General features: G+C 42.4%; 2 long non-coding RNA genes across 2 annotated transcripts; both read left to right on the top strand.

Moving 5' to 3' along the window:
- Positions 1-13,411: 13,411 nt before the first annotated feature.
- Positions 13,412-16,137, top strand: LOC310865615. The gene is made up of 3 exons (XR_014569841.1): positions 13,412-15,683; positions 15,808-16,003; positions 16,089-16,137. It is a non-coding gene; the product is annotated as an uncharacterized lncRNA (long non-coding RNA).
- A 4,962-nt stretch (positions 16,138-21,099) lies between these two features.
- On the top strand, positions 21,100-22,418 carry LOC310865251. The gene is made up of 5 exons (XR_014569809.1): positions 21,100-21,169; positions 21,402-21,472; positions 21,645-21,692; positions 22,055-22,117; positions 22,282-22,418. It is a non-coding gene; the product is annotated as an uncharacterized lncRNA (long non-coding RNA).
- The last annotated feature ends 1,035 nt before the right edge of the window (positions 22,419-23,453 follow it).

Here is a 23,453-nt window from a genome sequence, read left to right on the forward strand (position 1 = left end):
GAAATATCCAAATCCACCGCACACATATTTGAACTAGACATTCATCTAGAGAGACAGTAAAATAATAATGGTTAATGATCTGCTAACTGTTAAAAGTCCACAGCAAAGAGACATTAAGGTGATTTGTTGCAAAAGCAGAAGTAGCTACAGTAGAGTTCAGTATAAATCCAAACACAGATTTCATTATTAGTTTCAAATGAGAGAGAATGTGTTGAAATAACAGATTAAATTAAGACATTTTTTAATGTCCGCATACGATATACGTCTGCTCCCCGTCCTCTTTATTTCAACCTAATAAACAACGTTTCGCGTGCATATTTGGCTGCGAGGTCCATGCATATGTCAAATAAACCTTGTACAAGGGCTCCTGAGCCCTGTTTAGGGTCTTCAAGGTGTTTTTATTGACCAGTAGGATCCTGTAGGAGAGACAGCGAAATGCCTTCACGACGGACGACGTACGTCGCGACGTATATTTTTCCGTCGCAACGTATATTCGAGTACGTCCTGGCGTAAATATCAATTCGTCCCGGCAGAACGGACTCGTCGCGGCTATATCTACCCGTTTGCGACGTAATATGTTGGCTATTATTTTCCGTCGCGACATAACGGGACTCGTCACGGCTATATCTACCCGTTGTGGCGTGAGCTGGACTCGTCGCGACAGAACGTGACTCGTCGCGGCTATATCTACCCGTTTGCGACGTAGCCTAATAGGTTGACTTTGTTATATGCCCGGTGCGCGGTGCCCTGCGCTGCCCTACGCCCACCGCGTGCACCTTGCCGGTCCGCCCTGCGCCCTGTGGCCTGGCACGTGTGCACGTGTGCCAGGCCACCGCGTGCACCTTGCCGGTCCGTGGAGCCCTTCGCCGTCCCCAGGCGACCCTGCGTTCCAGAGCTGTCACCCATGCCCACCGAAAATAGCTGATCTACCAGCTCCTATACGGGATGGCCCGACCCGCGTCTGTGGACCCCTGGGGATCACGGTAGTCCACGGGGGTCCGTCTGTGTGTGTGTGTGTGTGTGTGTGTGTGTGTGTGTGTGTGTGTGTGTGTGTGTGTGTGTGTGTGTGTGTGTGTGTTCTGCGCAGCCCCGTGCGCCTTGTGGATCAGAGCGCACGGGGGTTAATGATAATACCCCCGGGCGGTACGGGTCCCCGTGGACCCTTGGGGATCAAGGGGGGCCACGGGTGTCCACGTTTGCGGAGACGCTGCCTTCATATTAGCCTATACTTTAATAACAAGCAGCTGATCTACAATTGACAATTTGACATGTCATTGCGTCGTATTCTGTCTGTCTTTCACGCACGCACGCAGACATGTCACAGACCACCACATAACCATATTTGTATGGCCATATCGTTTATAGGCCTTATAGCTGAATAGCGCCGGCCGTCGGGGGTTCATTTGGTTCCACTTCCAACCGTCCCATTATGGTCAACACTTATGATATGCTATTGCATTCTTCCAACTAAAGATTTAAATATTAATCTGGCAGCTCCGAAAATAGCAGAAGATGTAATGCAGTAAATGACATGGCACGGACTGGCTCAGAAAATCTCCCTGCATCATTATAAACCAGGCCTATACTGAATGTAGGCAATTGAATTCCATTACGTTTGTTTCAATCAACTGAACTAGACCAATAAAATAGTAGGCTAGTATTTATGTTTTTCGTTAATAATAATACTGCTAATTATTATTGAACGGTAAGTACGCTGGTATGTACGCTATGGTACACTATAAGCTTGTATATCTGTTTATTTTAAGCATGCCGCCGCATTCTGTCAGAATCTCGTGTGTGTGTGTGTGTGTGTGTGTGTGTGTGTGTGTGTGTGTGTGTGTGTGTGTGTGTGTGTGTGTGTGTGTGTCGCACGCGTGCGTGCGTGCGAACTTCATGACAGTGGTGCAGCATTACATTGTATTTTGATTTGAAATAAATAATGATGAATAGATGTCTATACTGTTGCTTGTGTGTGTGTGTTATGCTATAGGGTTAGCTGGAACACACGCCCTGTATGATCTGTGGTGCGCATCTACAAGCTCCAAGTGTTGCGTCCACATGCAGCGCGTTGTGAGCTTGCAGATCGTCGGTGCCCCACTATAGAGAGATGGTAGGGTAGTGCCCAAGCCTATTCGTATTCCTATATGATCTGTGGCTATATTAAAGGCCTTTTATATGTGATCTCACATAATGTGCGAGTCAGAGCTAACGTTACTCAATCATCATTTGCCGACTGATTTATATCACAGCACAGCTATAACATATAGCACACATGTGTGCACATGTGTGCTTGTAATAAAAGTGGGTTTCCTATGTTTGCTATAAATTGTAGCTATGTCAGAACCTGGACGGACCACAGACAAGGGATTTAAATATATAACAGAGCAATCTTTATTAAAGGTAATACTCAGTGGGTTATAGCACAACAATAATAGAATGAGGCAAAAAGGTAATAAACTATAACAGGACATTTCATATATGCACAGCACTTAATGATAAAACCACTCTATAAAATACCAGCCTATTTACATGTACACATAGTGACATAATACAACAGTGTTTGGTCATGTACTTAACTAGCCGCCAGGGCGGGACCCCCCAGGGTCTGAGCTGTGACGCCGTCCAACTCCCCAGGGGATGCTTAGCTGGCCGGCGTGCCGCGCTGACAATACAGTCTCTTTAAACTTGGTCAGCTGTCATCGTAGGTCGCGGAGCGAGGCGGCCGATCACCCTGCTACTTGCCCAGCCCTGTCTATGGAGACCGTAAGTGTAGTCTCCCCTCCTGCTTCATTCAAAGCTAACTCCCCCTCGCTGTCTGTCTTCGCTGTCGGCTGGACTAAAACCAGCGAACGGCCCCTCCTGTCCCCAGAGTGCCGTGCCGCAAGACGTATGCTCCGACCTGTACAAACACCCAAGTGTCCCTTTTATACTGGCGTCCACCACCTGAATTCACTGCCGTCAATCAGTGCGTCTCTGCTCATCAATCACTGAGCTCCTCCTCTGCTGCACACATCACAATATGTTATAGCTCTAGAGACGCAGAGACAGAGACATATTTATTTAAAATAATCCTGTCTCGCACGGCCTATATAGAGCCAATAAACGGAGCACCCCCCCCCCCTCTCTCTCTCTCTCTCTCTCTCTCTCTCTCTCACTCTCTCTCTCTCTCTCTCTCTCTCTCAGCACACGCTGTGCTGTGATATAAATCAGTCGGCAAATGATCATTGAGTAACGTTAGCTCTGCCTCTGACTCGCACATTATGTGAGATCACATATAAAAGGCCTTTAATATAGCCACAGATATAGTACAATAATCCAACATTAATGGTCGATCTTTTTTCCAGGCGAGACGAAGAAGTGGAAGAAGAGGTACAGTTATCTTTTACTATTCATGAACATATGAAAATAACAAACATGCTTGTGAGAATGTACAACGATTTAAGTAATGTAATTTCTTTTGTTTATTCCACAGACTGACAGTGAGGACTAAAGGAAAAAGAAATCTGCGTTTTTTCAATGTTTTTAGGCGGTGATTCCGGAGGAAAATCTGTGGGATTATAATTTTTTCTTTTGATCCATGCATCAATGTGTTTAGAGAGCAAAAATAACTCTAAATATGCTAAATAAACATTAAAGTACAAACCTTTAAAAAAATTAAAAACATCTCCTTAATCCTTGGGAAGTACAAATATCTTACTGCCTTGACAACATCACTTTTAGGTATAAAATAACAGCAAATATAGCACATCTCGGGGAATTTAATGTTGTAATAACATATCCAACAGGCTGTGTACTGATAACAGGTACTTGTACGTGAATATGCAATGTACTTATATATGTGCAGCCGCATCACGTTCCTATAACGGCGGTGGGTGCCAAAAAAATAATAATAAAAAAAGCCCAAACTGGTACACCCGATACTATTTAATATTTCCCTTATTTTCCCTACATTTTCTTATCACATCTATGGTATGAAAACAATGCTAAGGAGTTGCTTCAATGAAATATAATTGCTTTAAGCTGAAAACGATATGTTTAATGATGTTTTTTAGCGTTGTTACATTTATCATGCATGCCAATTAATCCGACATGCGCAGCAATTGTAACACTGGAACAGCGTCCACGTTCGGTTTAATAACTCCCGACCTGTTTTATAAAAAAAATAACTTGAAGTGGTTTATGGTAGCTGACATGTGTAGGTCCGTTGCCTGAAAATATTACATGTGTAGATAAACGGATCTCTGAGTAAAAAAATGAAACGTGCAAAGTGTTACATCGTTGGCGGCTGTCCGAACCATGGAAATGTCAACCGGGTCGTCACACACCAGAACCAGACGAGGGTCCGAGTACTTAGATAAGAATCATAAAGTGTTTATCATAACATTTAATACAACAGTAAATTGAATGAAAGAATGAATGAATGCATTGATGAATGAACGAATAGTTTATTTCGGTGCTAAGACAATGTAAGTGAATGTTAGTCAATAAAATGAGAAAGACAGGCTGTTATAGAAGTAAGAAAACAATCACTATATATTTTGCGTGCTCTGCGCTGGCTGGCTGGCTGGCTGGCTGGCTGGCTGGCTGACTGACTGACTGACTGACTGACTGACTGACTGACTGACAGACAGAAATGACGCTATGAGCGTGGTGAGCTTTGATGATCGGCTAAAGTATAGGCTAATATAGCCTTGTATAGAAATGCATATGACCCCCCCCCCCCGGCCCCCTCAAAGGGTCCACATGGGGTGGGGGGGGGGGGCACGGATAGGAGCACAAGCGCTCAAACTATAGGTGCATGCGAGAATAGGCCCTATAGTTGCACACATGGCTATGTGCACAAGCCACGCATTATCACAGTTTCTCTGTAAAGGTTGCTCACACACACACACACACACACACACACACACACACACACACACACACACACACACACACACACAGACGGACCCCCGTGGACTACCGTGATCCCCAGGGGTCCACAGACGCGGGTCGGGCCATCCCGTATAGGAGCTGGTAGATCAGCTATTTTCGGTGGGCATGGGTGACAGCTCTGGAACGCAGGGTCGCCTGGGGACGGCGAAGGGCTCCACGGACCGGCAAGGTGCCTGGCACACGTGCACACGTGCCAGGCCACAGGGCGCAGGGCGGACCGGCAAGGTGCACGCGGTGGGCGTAGGGCAGCGCAGGGCACCGCGCAGGGCACCGCGCACCGGGCATATAACAAAGTCAACCTATTAGGCTACGTCGCAAACGGGTAGATATAGCCGCGACGAGTTCCGTTCTGTTGCGACGAGTCCACACACGCCACAACGAATTACCTTTTACGTCGAGAAGGGTAGATATAGCCGTGACGTGTCCCGTTCTGTCGCGACGTAAAAGAATAGGCAACCTACTAGGTCGCAAACGGGTAGATATAGCCGCGACGAGTCCGTTCTGACGGGACGAATTGATATTATACGTTGCGACTGAAAATAATAGGTCGCGACGCAAAAAAAAATCAGTCACAACGTCGTCGTAGGTCGCGTCTGGATTTCGCTCCACCTGTCCTGTAGACAAGAGGAATCTTGTATATCTGCTATTTTTTAATCACTAAAGCATAAAAATAACGGTTGAAGTGGTTAAATTCTAAAATGACACAGCTTTCCTGATCTTAATGGGCCTACCTGTCGTAAATCCGTAGCAGTCTGGGATGTTTAGGTAGGGGTATGTACGGCGGTAGGACAGAACTGCCACAGCCAGCATGGAGATCACGCAGATCAGAAAACACAGCTTCATCTGGTAACAGTAATAATGATGAACACTTGAATTATGTTAACAATAGGCTACTGAAAAAAATAATTACATTCATGTTGTTTAACAAATCTACAGAAAACTGTTTTGATTTTGTCACATAAAGCAACTAGCAAGTAGTATAGGCATAGTTGTCGCATTTACTATGAAAACCTACATTTTTGTCAGTCAGTGAGACACGAAAAGGAACCAGTTTCCAAGTGATTCGTGCTGTACATGCTCATCAAGGGTGCACACTTGTTGGCTTGTGTATGGACAAACAAACTACAAACTTTATGTGGCCAGGTGGAGTTGAGCCTCAGGAGCCACCATAGGGACAGTCCACTTCCTCATTGACAATCAGGTGACTATTTAAAGGCCCTGTAATCTGCCAAACATCAGATGTTTGGTGAACGCTGCCGAGGGTCTCGAGACCTGGGTCTGCTGCTGGGTTTTTATTTATACTAGTGCCAGGGTGAGTAACATGTCTCAAGACTGTTTTAACCGTGTTTCATTATTTATCTAAATGTAGCTGTTACCATTCAGGTCTATGTTAATTCCTTATGAATCTTAACATTATCTGTCATCATTCAGCTGGCTAGCTGTGCTGACCTCTTTCATGTGGCAGGAGGGAATGTGTGAGCACACATGGACATTTCAAGGTTTACAATCAAACAATTTGTTACAATTATTTATTTAGTTTATATTTATATTGTGTACTAAATGTATGTTGTTCCCACTCCTTTAGATCTATTTGATTATTTGAGACATTTATTTTACTGTGTGAATCAATTAAATTTTGTCTTTTGTTTGTTTCCCCCAATGCTGAGTGTATTGCCCATCCAGAGTCAGGGAGCCAAGTGGTGTAGCTGACCTACTGAAGGGGTTCACAATAGGTCTCACTGTAGTCCACAGCCCAGGTTTGTTAATGTGAATGCGTGCACCTCTTTTTCCACGGTGGCGCTCCTTCATCCTTTTGTATGCTGTTTGCTGTGTGTGCTGTGCTCTTCGGTGGTTATAGTGGTGTAGCCTATTCTGTAGTGATGTATATTTTGATAGCTTATGCCTTAACACATGTCATAATTGTACACATAATACTTCAGCCTATATGGTTCAAACGCAGAGAAGCCTGAGTGAAGAGGTCACTAAATAAGCCTAGAGACAGCTGTTACTAAACTATTGCTATTTCAGTTAACTTGCTCAACAGTGAAGATCCCTCGAGAAGATAGAGTTATTTATTAGGCGACCTGAGAAAACCTGAGCTTTTATTAGGGTGCAATTAACTCCACAGGGGTCTGTGTGAACTTTTAAATCTTGGTTGCAATCTATGGTTAGTTTCAGCTGTCAGAACTCATCTCTGAGTCAAACCTAGCCCTCCAAGCAGAACCCAATGGTACTGAAGTTTCTGACATTTTTGACGACACAGACCATGGGGTCCTGTTGCAGCAGTATCCGCACACCGGGAGGCGGTACAATAAACGGTAAACAAACAAGAAGAAATAAAGCGACCAAATCGGTCAAACAAATACTTAACGGCTTCAGCACCACAGGAGATATTTGCAGCGGTTTGTATAGGTACTTATAGTTCACGATTTCAGAATCCCTCAAAGGAAAACAGGCCGTCAAACGGCGCAGATACGATGTTAGTGAGCATATTTATGTCCGCGTTCCAAAATTCCCATACGAAAATATAGTTATAAACAGGGACCCTACAATAAAGCGACATCAAAATTTCAGAAAAGCTTTATGGAGGGTTCCGAGAGGGGCTAGGTCAAACCATGTACTCTGTTTGTCTGTCATGAATACAACATATCCTTGCCAAATATGCATCTAGAGCTAAGAATACAGTCTAATTATTTCATTACATGTGGTAAACAATGTCCTGTATATTTGATATGGTACATATATTTCATTCTTATTGGTGACATAATAGTTACATGTGTCATTTGTTGTTAGTCCCTGTTCAGACTCCTGCGTGTCACTCAGCCCTGATTCACTGATTGGTCAAGTAAAGCAATGACACTTTAGGTCCCACCTCCCATGTGAGGAGGAGGAGGGAGTTTTAAGTTTCTACAGTAGGCCTGTAAAGACGATACGCTTCTGTTTATACGATGTGACATACAGATACTAATTGATTCGAATGGACTTTGTCTTGTGTCTCCATTTTCTCGTGGGCCGTTGATCCTACGGCCTTGTAAGCTGAGTTTGTCTGTATCAATAAACTGCGATACAACATTAGACTGAAAGAAAACTTCTCTGCCTGTTTCATTGAGAGGGTGGCCACACCGTTGTCCTGACTCCTGTATGCACAGAGCCGTCGATCCAGATTCATCAGTAGCTTAGCTTTCCCCTAAAAGTGGTTGTTGCCCACTGGCAGCTGACTCTGTTTTTTAAGCTTTTATATTGTAGTATTTGATCTTTACCTGGTTCCTACGAGCTGTGACTGCAATGTGTGATTTTAATTAGTTAATCAATTCCGTATGTATGCCAGTATTTGTAGTTTTTAACAGTCTGTGTTCCACTAATACATGTATTTGGGGGAAGTTCATGTCTCATTGTGTGAATTTGTTTGTGGGGAACCCAATTTAGAGTATTCACCTATCCCTTCTATTCCTTGATACCTCAAGGTGGTGTAGTCGTACAATTTGAATGTCTAAGCGTAAATTCCTTGCCGCACCTGGTTACATTTATTTATTCAAGAAAACAGTAAATTAATCTCTCTCTCTCTCTCTCTCTCTCTCTCTCTCTCTCTCTCTCTCTCTCTCTCACCGTAGCTCTGCCGTGGAGTCTAAAACAATCAAAATGGGGTTCAGGTCTTTAAAGATTTTCTTGGAATGTAACCACTGATTTGGACCAAAACAATAAAGGATTTCACTGTGTCAATAAGGAAAAAAATTACGGTAGTGGGTCGCACACACACCAAGACTTCAGTTCAGCGAAGTTATGGATGAAAAGGACTGACTGCAACCGGACCAATGTTAAAAGCTGCCGTGGGACTCAACCATTATGACGGAGTATACATTGGGGTCCGTATATATATACAGACATGGAATATGACGTCCCCTAGCGGCGGGGTCCGTTTATATACGGACATGGGAAAGAAATAATTAACCCATTCTGACCTGAGATCAGATTCATATGAGGTTTCCGCCGGACACACACACTGGTCTGATGAACCCATTCTGAACTGAGATCAGATTCTGAAAATGTCAGTTGTTCTTCGATTTAAAAAAAAATAGCAGACCTACAAGCTTGTATCGCGCCACTCGGTGGCGCGATATGAGCTTGTAGATCTGCTATTTTTCAATAGATAAAGCATAACATGATGCCAACACCAAAATGGGTGCCCGGTCAGAATGGGTTAAGTCAAAGTATCAATACTGCAATATAGAAATACTCTGTTACAAGTAAAAGTCCAGAACTCAGAATGAGTAAAAGTATCAACATCAAAATGTACTTAAAGTAAAAGTAGGCTACTCATTGTGCAGAATTTTGTCCCATTTCAAGTTTTCAAATGTATAGAAAATTTGAAATCTTTTTGAAAATACCAGATCTGCAAGCTCACAATATACGCTGCGTTGCGCATTGTCAGCTTGTAGATCGGCTAAGTTTTTAAATAAATGTAGTGGAGTTAAAAGTACAATATTTGGAAGTAGTGGAGTACAAGTAAAAGTATTGGAAATTGGAATGACTCAAGTAAAGTACAAAATTACCTCAAAATTGTGCAGTACAGTACTTAAGTGTTAGGCATGCTAAAGTCATATAGCCTATCATATTAAAGTGATCATAAAATGGACTCACCGTTTCAAAGCTTATCCTGTTGGCTCGTTGCTTCTGAGATGAATCTAACTCAGAACCTGAAAATAGAATGAGGAATTGGACTTATATCCACTCAACAGAGCTAAAATGTGACCTTACCCAGGATTCTGCGACGGTCACTGATATGTGAGTCATACTGTAACAGATTAAAGGTTTGATATAGAAAACGTGATGTTCTCCAAGATGAGATGTGCTTCAACAGTTGCTCAAAAGACACACACGCACGCACACACACACACACACACACACACACACACACACACACACACACACACACACACACACACACACACACACACACACACACACACACACACAGAGAGAAAGAATGCTTTGAGTCACAAATGTGTCCTTGGGCTTGTCTGGCATTTTTTTCCTTCTCTTTTACACATCTTTATAATGTTCTCATTTTAATCACAAGACCCAATTACTGAATGTCAAGTCTCCAGGTGTTCTGTATGACACTGATTTACTATGTCACTGACTGTATGGCACATTAGGAGTCCAACTAGTACCCCTTCCCTCCCGGAGGGCTTACCTATCGCTCTAGCCCTCTCTCCTGCGCCGTATGCAATATGTACAGTTACAGCCCTGTCGCCTTTGCGGCTTCGGACGTGTGTAACAAGTGCAGTGTGTTTGCGGTGCTGGAGGAGAGGCTCAGCGAGTTGGAAGCAATCCTAGCTAGCGGTGCAAACGTTAGCTTAGCCCGAGCTCACACACAACCACGGGGAGCCCACCACCATTCACGGTTGAGGGGCATTTCATCGCCATCGCCGGCTGGTCGGGGCTCCCACAAACAGGACGGCTGGGCCAAGGTGGCTGCTACTGGTCGAAAGCGTGGAAGTAAACAAAAGCACACGGGACACCAACCACTTCACGTTTCAAACAGTTTTTTCCCCACTCACTGCTATACCCGTTGAGTCTGACAGTGAGATTTCAGTTCCACTTGATGGCCCGCAACGCAAGCGGCGGCGCGTCATTACCCAGCTAGCATTGCCCCGCTAGGTACCGCCTCCCGCCGTCGGGAGCCGGGCGCCGCGCGCCCGGCGCGCGTGGAATTCCCCAGGCGGTCTTCACGTCAGTCACTGTCACTCAGTAGATTTTCATTCCTGATGCACAGATCTGTGCATTTACAGCCCTCGTGACGCTCTCCTGAGGCTTGCCCCCCCCGCCCCTCTCTCTCTCTCTCTCTCACTCTCTCTCTCTCTCTCTCTGACAAGGATGTGTTGCGCATCGTATGTATAAATAAATCAATAATAATAATATTATATTTTGTAGGATTATTATTATTAAGATTATTTTTTAACTATTATTGAATAAAATTAAGTGGATTCTTGCGGCATTGAGAAATGCCTGCTGCCTCTTAAGGTTACATTATATCCTTATACTACAAACTTATACATCTTTGGGTCTTCCTGAATCTTATGTCATATTATATGGTACATAACTATGCAAGGACTAACCCACAAGACAATACAGTACAAGAGGAAATATCAGGATTCCACTAGAAGGCTGAAACTAACTTGATATACCTGACATATTACATTCAATCATTCTTGATTTGTATATAGAAGTGTATAATTGTTATTCTCTAAATGTTCTGATGAATTGAAAATGGTGGACCTTTGTAAACAAGTGTCCATGTTTTGTATTGAGTTTTACTTTTGTTTAAATGTAGGCTACTCATTCTGCATAGCTGTTTATAAATCAATACATTGAAACTGGGACTCAACTGATGCAAATTACAGCATTGTTATTCAATTGAGCCATTTACAAGTCACATAAGTTATGCCATAAGTGTTCACTTCATAAAGGTGTGTCAACCCCCATCCTCTGCCAGAGAAATGCCTGCTGCCTCTTAAGGTTACATTATATCCTTATACTACAAACTTATACATCTTTGGGTCTTCCTGAATCTTATGTCATATTATATGGTACATAACTATGCAAGGACTAACCCACAAGACAGTACAGTACAAGAGGAAATATCAGGATTCCACTAGAAGGCTGAAACTAACTTGATATACCTGACATATTACATTCAATCATTCTTGATTTGTATATAGAAGTGTATAATTGTAAGTCTCTAAATGTTCTGATGAATTGAAAATGGTGGACCTTTGTAAACAAGTGTCCATTTTTTGTATTGAGTTTTACTTTTGTTTAAATGTAGGCTACTCATTCTGCATAGCTGTTTATAAATCAATACATTGAAACTGGGACTCAACTGATGACATATTACATTCAATCATTCTTGATTTGTATATAGAAGTGTATAATTGTAAGTCTCTAAATGTTAACATATGTCACATATATAACCATAAGTGTTCACTAAATGTACTCATTATGCATACTGTTTATACTTGTTTGTGAGTGAGTGAGTGTGGGCGTGACTTGTGAAATGACGCGAGTCAGTTGACCAATGGGGTCCTTCCTAGTACTTCCTGCTTTCTCTCTCTCTCTCATTAGTCTCATAGCATAAATATAGAACTAAGCTATAGGTTGTTTTGTCGTTGTCCTCTGCAGTTTACTGTTTAGTTCATACGATCTGACTTTGATTTGACATTCATCTCCTCGTCGACGTCTTCTCTTCTTGACCACGCTCCCAAGGCTAAAAGGTATGTTTTGACAATCTAGGTTTTTATCCTGTTTTGCAATTGTAATAAATTGTCTGTACACTCTTAAGGAAATAGCTCTTAGCTAACGTTGTAACCCTAAGACAGGGGGATTGTTCCTTTAACTGTGTTGGCGAGTATTGAGATCGAGATAATATACTGTTGTTGTTCTCCACATGGGTACCGGAATTCACATGTTTTATATTTGCGAGTGTGGCAAACTGGTTGTATTAAGGCACAATTAACTTGCTGAACTCTCTCGAAAGTTATTGCTAATGCTAGCATAGCTATATATCTCCATACCATAACAATACAACGTCCAGATAGCTTTTCCGCTTCCGTTTCTCTAGCGTTTGACGCCAGCACTTGTTTACATTCAACAGGAAGAGTGGGCACTACGGAGTGTGGGCTTTTCGATGTAAAAAATGTTATATGTGTTACACAAGTTTGTTAGCAATGTTGATTATGGGTCCCCAGCATGTACTGTAGAAACCCCTGTAGGCTTTTCCCCTGTATGAGTCCTCATGTATTTATTTAGATCACTCTTTTGAATACAGCCCTTGCCCTTTTCCCCTGTGACTCATCATATGTCTTTAGATCAGCCGTTTGACTATACAGCCCTTGCCACAAACTGTACACGTAGAGGGCTTTCCCCCTGTGTGAGTCATGTGTTTTTGTAGAATACCAAACTGACTAAAGCCCTATGCACAAACTGTACACATAAAGGGTTTTTCCCCTGTGTGAGTCCTCATGTGTACTGTTAGATGACCCTTTAGACTAAAGCCTGTGCCACAAACTAATTTTCAACTGCTTCTGGTACAATGTTAATGTGTAGTTTCACACTTTTAATCACAATACTTTCTGCTACAGCCTGTCTACCAGTTTCATCGCAGCCTGTCTACCAGTTTCATCGCAGCCCGTTTTCTACGTAGGTGAGTCTATATGGAAACATTATTCTGGTAGTGTTGGGCATGCTAAATAACATACCAAAATGTATAGAGAATTGATTTTGATTGATTGATGTGTTAAAATGGCTGTCTTCAATGGGGGGGGGGGGGGGGGGTTGCAAAGTAATTCAACTGCTTCTGATGCCATGTTAATGTGTAGTTTCACAGTACTTTCTGCCACAGCCACCCCAGCCAGTTCCATTCCAGAGGACCAGCAGTCAAGGGTTTCACCTCTTTTCTAGAGGTAAATGCATTCATATGGTATACTTACACTGCTGTTTTCTTTTCCAGAACACCACACACCTGCACAATAAATAGAGATGGCTTCTGGAGTCAGTTACTCAAGTCGAAGGAGAAGAATCCGCAAAGCCACTGCAGAGATGTACAGTGAATTGCGGCAGGTTAGAGCCAGACTGGAAAGCAGTGACTGCAATGGACCACAGTTGGATCATCCAATCCAATTCCATTCTGTTCTGAGGGTTCCCCAGGATGTCCTTGCTGGAAGTGTTCAACATGAGGAATTGCAGCAGATAAACCAAGCCACACCTGATCTAAGGGTTCCCCAGGATGTCCTTGCTGGAAGTGTTCAACATGAGGAATTGCAGCAGATAAACCAAGCCACACCTGATCTAAGGGTTCCCCAGGATGTCCTTGCTGGAAGTGTTCAAGCCCCACCTGATTTGAGGGAGCACCAGAACCATGAAGAGCAAGCAGAATCTGACCCAGAAGAGGAAAGGGATGGCGAATGTGAATCTTCTGCCACTTCAGACAGTGACCCAGATGAAGATGATTTCCTGTCTGAGTTGGCAGATTGGGCAATTGAGACCAATGTTCCACATGCCACAGTGAAGAAGTTACTCAAGATTCTTTCAAAACGGATTCCAGGACTGCCTAAAGACCCCAGAACATTGCTTAGAACGAAAACGGTGACCAACATAAAAGCCAGTTCTGGTGGATCATACCACCACCATGGACTTAAAGCTGGCATCGTGACTCGGCTGACTGAATGTCCAGATTTGGCTTCGCTAGACACCATATCCCTACAGATCAACGTTGATGGCCTAAGTTTATTCGAAAGCAACAATGACCAGTTGTGGCCTATTTTAGGACTAATTGAAAAATATGAAGATGGTATCCAGCAGAACAAGGTGCCCTTTGTTATTGGCATCTACTCTGGCGATGCAAAGCCAAAGTCACTCGATTTTTTAGAGGATTTTGTGGAGGAGGCCCGGCAATTAGAAGTTGATGGCATTGTCCATGGTGGGAAGCACTTTGCCGTCAGCATTGCTGCGTTTCTTTGTGACGCCCCTGCAAGAGCCATGATAAAAAATGTGAAGGGCCACTCTGGTTACTATGGCTGTGATAAATGCATACAAAAGGGTGAATACTATGAAAAGAGAGTGATTTTTCCTGACAGACACGCCCCACCCAGGTCAGATGATGACAGACTGGACGAACTCTCTGAGGACACTCATCACCGTGGGGAAACCTCCCTCTCATCGCTCTCCATTGGCATGGTGACACAGTTTCCTCTCGATTACATGCACCAAGTTTGCCTAGGGGTGACAAGGAAGATGCTGTATTTTTGGATGAGAGGACCCGGCCTGAGGACAAAGATTGGAACTGCAAGTGTTAAAGAGCTCTCCTGTGCACTTCTGAACCTACGTCCCTACATTCCATGCGAGTTCAACAGAAAGCCAAGGCGAATGGAGTCATTTGAAAACTGGAAGGCAACAGAGTTCCGAACATTCCTTTTGTACACTGGACCAGTCATTTTGAAGGGGGTCATCCCAGACAACCATTTTTCCCACTTTATGCTCCTCTCAGCAGCCATGACCATCCTGCTCAGTGCGTCTCTGTGTGCCAATGACCAATGGGTGGCATTTGCCAAAGAATTGTTGGATGTCTTTGTGGAGGACTGTGCTGAATTGTACGGCAGAGAGAAGCTGTCTTATAACATGCACACCCTGGTTCATCTCAGTGACGAGGCAAAGAGGTATGGTGCGCTGGATAACATATCTTGTTTCCCCTTTGAAAACTACCTTGGGCAGCTTAGAAGGTATGTGCGGAACGGACAATCTGTTCTTGCTCAAGTCTGTCGCCGACTATCTGAGAAGGAGAGGATTGGTGTTCGACGTGCCACCAAAAAGCCCTGTGCCCTACAAAGGGAGCACTATACTGGACCCATCCCAGCTGGATTTCGAGTACGAAAACAATTTCAAGAATGGCACGCAAGGCATTACACCGTGAAACGGTCACAAGGCGACAACTGTGTCCAGTTGCAAACCAATGAAGTTGTTCTCGTGGAGAATGTTGTCACTGATGCAAACAAAAATGCCTTCATCATCTACAAAAAGTTCAGGAACCAGGGCGATTACTTAAGTGATCCGTTGGAGTCATCAAAGATGGGAATATTTCATCTTACAAATGTGAGGGCTGAGCTGCATTACACACAAGTGACCAACATTTTGAGAAAATACACACTTCTACCATATCGGGATGGATTTGTGGGTTTTCCATTGTTGCACTTGTAAGTCATTTTTTATGCCTTTTATTTGTCACTTTTTTGGTCAAGATTTTGGAGTTATTTTTAACCTGTTGTGATTAAAACATTTTAATTTAGTTAACCAACTGTATTCCATTTTTCACTTCAGACCATGCCGTTTGCTGTGGTCATGTTCCTGGAGGAAAACAACGTTGCCGTTGTACCACTGTCCTGGTGCACTCAGACAGGGCAGTGTTATTGGCCAACGTATACATCCCAGAACCACATTAACAGAGCAGTGACTGCACAGGAGGAAGCGGCTGACTCCTGGCCTCTGTATTCAGTCAAAGTGTTAAAGACACGAGGTCAGTGTTTTTCTTATGAATGTAATATATTCATTGAAGATTTGTAGTTCAACCCTACTTAATTATGCTTCGTCTAAACTTGTAGACACGGAGGTAGAAGCCAGGCAGTGCCTTCAGCGGGCAGAAGCTGGCTCAGGACATGGACGGCAGAAGGAAACGAAAGTAGGTTAACCCATTCAGGGCGGGAACCCCTTTTGCTGTTTTAAGCATTATGTTATACTTTGTGGTGGACATTTTGAATATATTCTAAATGGGTTAATTAAGCTGGGTCAACAATGGCATGGCATTCCTAAACGTATTATCTTTTCTAGACCAAACACGCGCTACGACTCGGATGAGGACGCCGCACCACCCAGAAAGCACCACCGGTCCATGGGCAGTAAAGAGAATGCACACAGAACACACACATCCTCCAGTCGAGCGCAGGATCTCAAAGACAAGAGCAGTAATGAATTACTTTATCGATATGCAAATTGAAATGGTCTTAAGCAACAAACAAAACTTTAATTGAATTACAAATTGTATTTGTCTTTAGGAAATCTACCAGTCCATGTGGTGAAGACTGCAAGTGTCCCAGTGTTAAGTCCTAGTGGTGGGTAGTTTCGTTTTTTGTGACAATATGTGCTTATTATTATTGCAGTGTTTGAAATGTATACACTGTTTTTACAAACTGCCTTAACTAATGTGTTTTAGTGTCTGAATCACCAAACACTATGTTGCGGCCACCAGTGAACCATGATGGGGGTAGTGATGGTTAGTAATTTTTTGATCAGATTTTTGTTTATCAATAATCAGTGCTTGGTGTGTGTGTGTATATATATATATATTTTTTTAAATGTGTTATAGATCATCCAAGTCCCTCACCAAGACATCGTCCGGGTCTTGTTCACAGCAGTGGTGGTTTGTGTCTTTTGTATCTCATCCTGTGTTAGCGTTTCAACAATCTGTTTTGAGTTGTATTTTCAAATGTGTCAACCGTCTGTGTTTTAGCTCGTCCAAATCCTAGCTACTCCTCACAGAGTCTATATCGGCCACGCACACTCTTCAGCCCAGTCATCAACCCATCATTGAGAGAGGATGACAGTTCTGACACTGGTTAGTTATTTTCTTTTCTGACCGTATTTGTATACAGTGGGCAGAATTGTACAAATCACTGCTTATATTGTAGTGAAACAATCACTGCAACTCTGCATTTATTGACGACATTTCCTTGTGTAGGTGCCATTCTGAAGGAGATTCTGCTGCAGAATCGTCTTCTGATGAAGGAGGTGACTAGACTAACAAAGACGGTGGCCACTGTACATCAGGAGATGCTGGAGATGAGAGAAGAGATAAAGGACCTGAGAACTGTTAGCTGTGAGTGGACGACCCAATAAAGCATTACACTTGTTTACAAGAGGGTCCGCCTTGTCCAATTCATCAAATCACAAGCTCATAATACGGCATGCTATCTTTGAAAAATAAATGGGTTAAATCCTAAATTGTTTCACCTAAAGTCCAGCTTCATATACACACAACCCATTCATATACACACAATAAAACAACCCATTAAACCTTTCCCTAACCCCCCCCCCCCCCCCCCCCGTAGTTGGACACAACATGACTGAGATAAAGGAGGATGTCCGTCATCTTAGGCAGGATGTCCATCACCTACGTACAAAGCATGGCCCTACCAACTTGGCGCCACCAGAAAACCTTGGGCTCCCCTTGACCAGCATTGACGAACTGACTCAGCTCGAGAAGAAGCTCGCTGAAGATGACGGAACGGTTGGTGATGGCATCGTAAGTTTTAATTTGCAGACCATGTAATGCTAAATCTATTTATTGTACTTATTTCCATGGTGTTGGATGTTTGTCTTAAAGATATTTTTGGATTTTCATTGTAGGTCTCACATCTAGCAACGAAGGGTGGGAGGGATGTCAAAGATGCAGTCTATAGGATGATGCCCCTCTTGATGACGGATGCTGTGGCGCAAGAAATCAATTGGACCGGGTTCAAGAAAACCCGGTTCAAAGAACTGAAACTGAAGGACATTTTGCATAGTAAGTACTGATTATGTGGACTAAAATGAAGTAAATGTAGGCCTACAGTAATTTGTTCAATGTATGACCTTGTTGTTCTGTCATTCCAGAGGCTTTGAGATCCATCGAGAGCTGCAAGGAGGTGACCGAGGCGGTGTTTCAAGACCAGCTGAAGCGTTACCTGAAAGGAGCTCGTGACCGTCACTCGGGAAGAAAACAACCACGCACGCCTCGCAGCCCCGCAGCTCAAACGGTGACCGCTATTGTGACCTTGTAGCTATTTTCAAATAGCAAAGGCGTGTATGTATGCGTTTAATGTATGTGTTTAATATGTGGTTAATGTATGTTTTAAAAATTAAAGATTAAAGAAAAGAGGGTAGGTACCCTCACAAAAAACATGCAGTAATCCTGGTCACTAAACTGCCTCCCCCTGGCCAGCCGGGGCTCCTGATGGAGGGGAAACTCCCCCCTGTCAGGTGTAAAGGAGCAACTTGGACACTCAGGCATGAAGGAAGCATGAGTTCAAGTCCGTTGCTCTCCCTAGGTTGGCGGAGGGTGTGTAGAGCCCAGGATCACATTAGATGATTGACACAGGTTACAAAATCGTAAAAAATATATATTAAAAAAAAAAAGATTAAAGTAATTTAAATTAATTAAAATACATTTGAAGTCAATACAGTACAGGGGAACAAAGGCTTACTTTGGTCAAGTACACATGTAGTACACATATATTAAATATGCTAAAGTGTCTTACATTTATTTAAATTGCCCTTGTACATTAAAAAAAACAAAAGGAAGTTCACTGCCGAGTGTGACCTGGACCCGGCCTCACAGAGTTCGACCAGATGTGGACCAGATGTGGACCAGACCCCTCCACGGAGCCCACCTGTCTATTTCTCTCTGTCTATCTCTCTCTCTCTCCCCCCCCCCCCCCCCGACACGGTCGAGGCAGATGGCCGCCCACCCTAGAGTCGGGTTCTGCCTGACGTTTTCTCCTCTCCTAAAGGGGAGTTTTTCGTTACCATTGTCGCAATATTGCTTGCTCTGGGTGGATCTTTGTTGGTTGTAAAGTGTCTTGAGACAACTTGACACTATAATAAAATTGAATTGAATTGAATTCACATTGGTATGGTGCTGCATTATTTCATATAGGCCAGTGGTCTATTATGTTTCTATAAATATGTAGGAGGGAGGTGAGCATGGGGGAGGATCAAGGGGTGCGGGGTCGCAATATGTTATGTCTCTCTCTCTCTCTCTCTCAGACAAGGATGTGCATCTTATGTATAAATAAATCAATAATAATATTATATTTTGTAGGATTATTATTATGATTTTTTTTTAAACTATTATTGAATATAATTAAGTGGATTATTCTTCTACTTCTTCTTGCAGCTATATTTATTTTTATTAATGATAATATGTACCTGCAGAGTGCAGACTATAGTTATAGTAACACGGGACGCTTTACCCGGCATGCATTGCAGCCTCAGGCTTCTCGGCTGGCTGCTCAGTGCTCTGTTGTTGTTGTCTTTTGAGCAATGAGCAGGGGCCTATTTCACGAAACTTGGATTAGAGATTAAGCCGGGCTTTAACACATATCCTGGCTTAATATATCCTGGATCAGTGCTTAACCGGTTTCATGAAAGCTGGTTGATCTTGCCAGATTAATTTAACCAGTTAACCTGGATATGTTGAGGCTTGATTCGGTTTCATGAAAGTGATGCTACATAAGTTACCATGGAAACTAATGCTTTGGACTTAGCCTGCTCCGGACCAGGCTAACAGCCTGGTTTAACCTAATCCTGATGTCTTTACTGTTCATTAAGCAGTCAAACTGATCACAAACCAATGATGTTTTCCAGATTTATTCAATTATTATGGGTTTATGTTGCCTTATTTGTATCGGTCTGCATTAAAGGACTAATTTAAGCACTATATAAAATCAAATAACCAAAATATATAGGCTGCACAACATCAGCTTGTGAGCTTGTAGATCAGCTGCTTTTGGTGAATGTTCCCCATGAATAGGTTTGCTGTCATGCAAGTGCACGGTTAAGAAGAATTATTATATTATATTATATTATTATAATTTTTTTTTGTAAAAGTGAAAACCACTAAATATTACCATTACTCATTGTTTTACAACATATTACCATTGTAACGTTTCACCCACTACTAGTCCTACATACTTACACCTAGAAACCCCATTCAAACCTATTTAGGTTCATCCTACGGTGGACATGTGTGCCTGAAAAGGAATCTTTGAAATGTTTAATCGTTTTAGAAATATAGTGCTTTCAAATTTGAGACATTTATAGGCAGATAGTGGCACTTAAAAAAATCACTTTCACCTAGAAACTCCATTCACACTTTGTAAAATTCAGCTTACTGTGGAGACACATGCTGGAACTTTTTACTTTGAAATGTTTTGTAGTTTCTGAGTTATTTAACTTAAACGCCCAATGCATTCTCAATGGCAATAGCACAAACTTTGGCATGCTACATGAACCCATGACCCGGACCTGTCTGGACAACAACCCCCTTCCCCAAAGGTAGCTCCCTCAGAGGAGGGAGTTATGGCCAAATATCACAATGCGACAATATCATTATGCTTAGTTAATAGTAGTGGTAAAATGTAAACTATATTTTTGGGGTAGTTAATCATTCAGTCTATCCACTATTGAGAGTATGTTCTCTCTTTAATTACAGCAGCAGTATTTATTTTAGAAGCTTAAGTCCTTGTATCAGTAAGTCTTGAATAGATTAGTAAAGATAATGAGATATACAGAAGGGGGCTGTAATGCAACTATTAAGGATGCAAACTGCCATAATACCGCATGAAGAAGAAGGATCAGTAAATCTGTGATCCACATAAGGGGTCTAGAGACAAAAAGCCAGACTGTCTATTAAGCCAGGCTTGCTGATCCCGGCTCGCCAAATCCACCAATTCTGAGCCTCGCTTGGCTTTAGTGGAACGGAATAAACCAGGCTGTAAAGATCAGGATTTAAAAAGCCTGGCTTTGGCCTAAATCCTGGATTAGTTAATCCAAGTTTCGTGAAATAGGCCCCCAGAAGTTGTAGTCGAGGACTCCACAACAAAGGCTTATATTTCGCCGTTTTTCTCCGGAGAAATTCAGTTGAAAGGTCAGTGTATTTTTATATCTGATATATACTGTGTGTAGTGTAATTACACGTGATCTTTATCTGTGCACGTAACCCTAACGTTAGCTAGAGGGAATAGATTAGCTAGCTAGCAGCTAGCTAGCTAGCTAGCTAGCTAATCTATTGTTTGGACGTGGCTTAAAAACATCTAGCTCCGTTGGAAAGAGAAAGCTACTGCGTTATGGACGGTGTTTTATATTATTTAATTTTACAGACAAACAAGATTCCAGCAAGATCGACCCAGACGGTGGAGGCTGGGGGAAACAAAGCAACCTCATATCAGAAGTAAGTAAAATGGTTTAGTAGCGAACAATAATAATGTATCATGATGTTCTTTTCTAACGTCTTCTTATGTTGATAAAAGTCCACAGGTTGCATGCTACAATTAAGCTCTCTTGCCTCAAGTTTGCTGTTACATTTGAAAGAAATTTGACTTGAATTTGATTTCATTTTACAGACAAGGTGACATGCTGTACAGAGCTGAGACATCGTTCTTTAATTTAAGGTAATTGTTCATTTTAATTTTTACCAAGGACAGCAAATTGGCACCCAACAATGTGTAACTGTGTACATTTTAAATGACTGAGGTGTATTATGAGTACTGTGGCACTCTATGCCACACTATATGAGCTTGTAGATTCTGCTATTTTTCAACAGCTAACAGCTTTTAAAATAATGTTTAAAACCTATGAGGCGACACAGATGCGTCCTCAGGTCTAAATGGGTAGGCCTATTTCAGAATGCCTGAATTTACACTTGGTTGCATGGTGAAAATAGTCGATCTACAAGCTCACGTGTTGTGAGCCCTATACAAATGCAATCCATATATAATCCACAATTTTGTATTTGATTTTGTTCAAATTACAGATGAGGTCACGTGGAGGAAGTGGAGATGATGGTGATGGATGAATAAAATGGATAATAAAAATGGTAAGAACATTTTCACATTTTGTCACATGTCACATTTTAGCACAGGAATAGAAATTAGAAAATGGCTGGGTTTTTACCCACAGGGCAACTGTTAAGTCATGAATCACAAGACAGAGAAATGATTAAGGTGAAAAAAATGTATTTAATGAATTCTGTGATTTCAGACGAACTTTCGCTGGAGGAAGACCTATCGACTTCAACCTCTGCTGGAAAGGCTACCACCAGTCGGGTTTCCCTGACCCTCTATACCCAGCCTGCATTGTACCGTGTGGGGGTCCCCGCAACATCCAGACCTCAAGGAACGCACCCAGCTTTCCGTGCTCGGACATACAGACACGGGGACATACACACATTGCTACGCTCAGAAACTCCTGACTCCACTCAGAAGAGAATTGGTGTTTTAAAGACTTAAGCACTTAAACTTGAGAACTGATGTCTTCTAAATCCGCACAGATGAGTTAAAACGTTTGCTGCAAAAGAATATATATTTACAGATTTGTGCCACATTTTCACGATGTTTCAAAATTAGCAAATCTACAAGCTCGTTTTCAACAGCTTACAGCTTTTTAAATAATGGTTAAAACCAGGGGATCTTGGACTTCAGTGACGGGGACCTGGGGTCTGAGAGCCGGAGACGTTGGATAGGGTGCATCCTGGAACTTCTGCTGGCGGCCAACAGTCAGGCTTCATAAAGGAAGGAAACGGCAGCTCATCAAACGGTGGTCCGTGGCTCAAATGCTGAATAACTTTGGCATGAAAAGGGTTCAAATGTATGCTGCACCATTTCTTGCTCAAAAGGTGAATCTCGATTGTGTGTTCTGTTTATTGCTGTGTAACTGTTATTGGGCCTACATAACTAACCACACAGAAAATACTTGTGTTTTATAGACATAAGAAATTAAACTTGAGAACTGATTCCACAAAATGTCTTCTAAATCCTCGCAGATTTGAGTTAAAACGTTCACTGGGTTTGGGCCACATTTTCACGATTTAAAAAAAAATAGCAAATCTACAAGCTCGTGAGCTTGTAAATCTGCCAACAATCTAACGGCTTTTAAAATGATGGTTAAAGTGTTTAAATGGTATGACTGTTTTCTGAAAACCCTAGATGTTTCTGTATCATTGGTGTTCAAACGATTTACTCCAATCTGAAAATATGTTGTTCCAGGGACCGCGCTACGAGCTTGTAGGTCTATTTTGTTTTATCCTGAAAATGTGCAAATCTTTGAATATATATTATTTCAGAGCAAACGTTTTTAACTCCTCTTTGCTTCTGGGTAGTCCCTGGAACAACATATTTTCAGATAGGTGTCTGCGGCCAATTTCATATATTTCT

The sequence above is a fragment of the Protomyctophum parallelum genome (genome assembly GCF_964188405.1).
Source record: "Protomyctophum parallelum genome assembly, chromosome: 10".
In the NCBI taxonomy this organism is placed as follows: domain Eukaryota; kingdom Metazoa; phylum Chordata; class Actinopteri; order Myctophiformes; family Myctophidae; genus Protomyctophum; species Protomyctophum parallelum.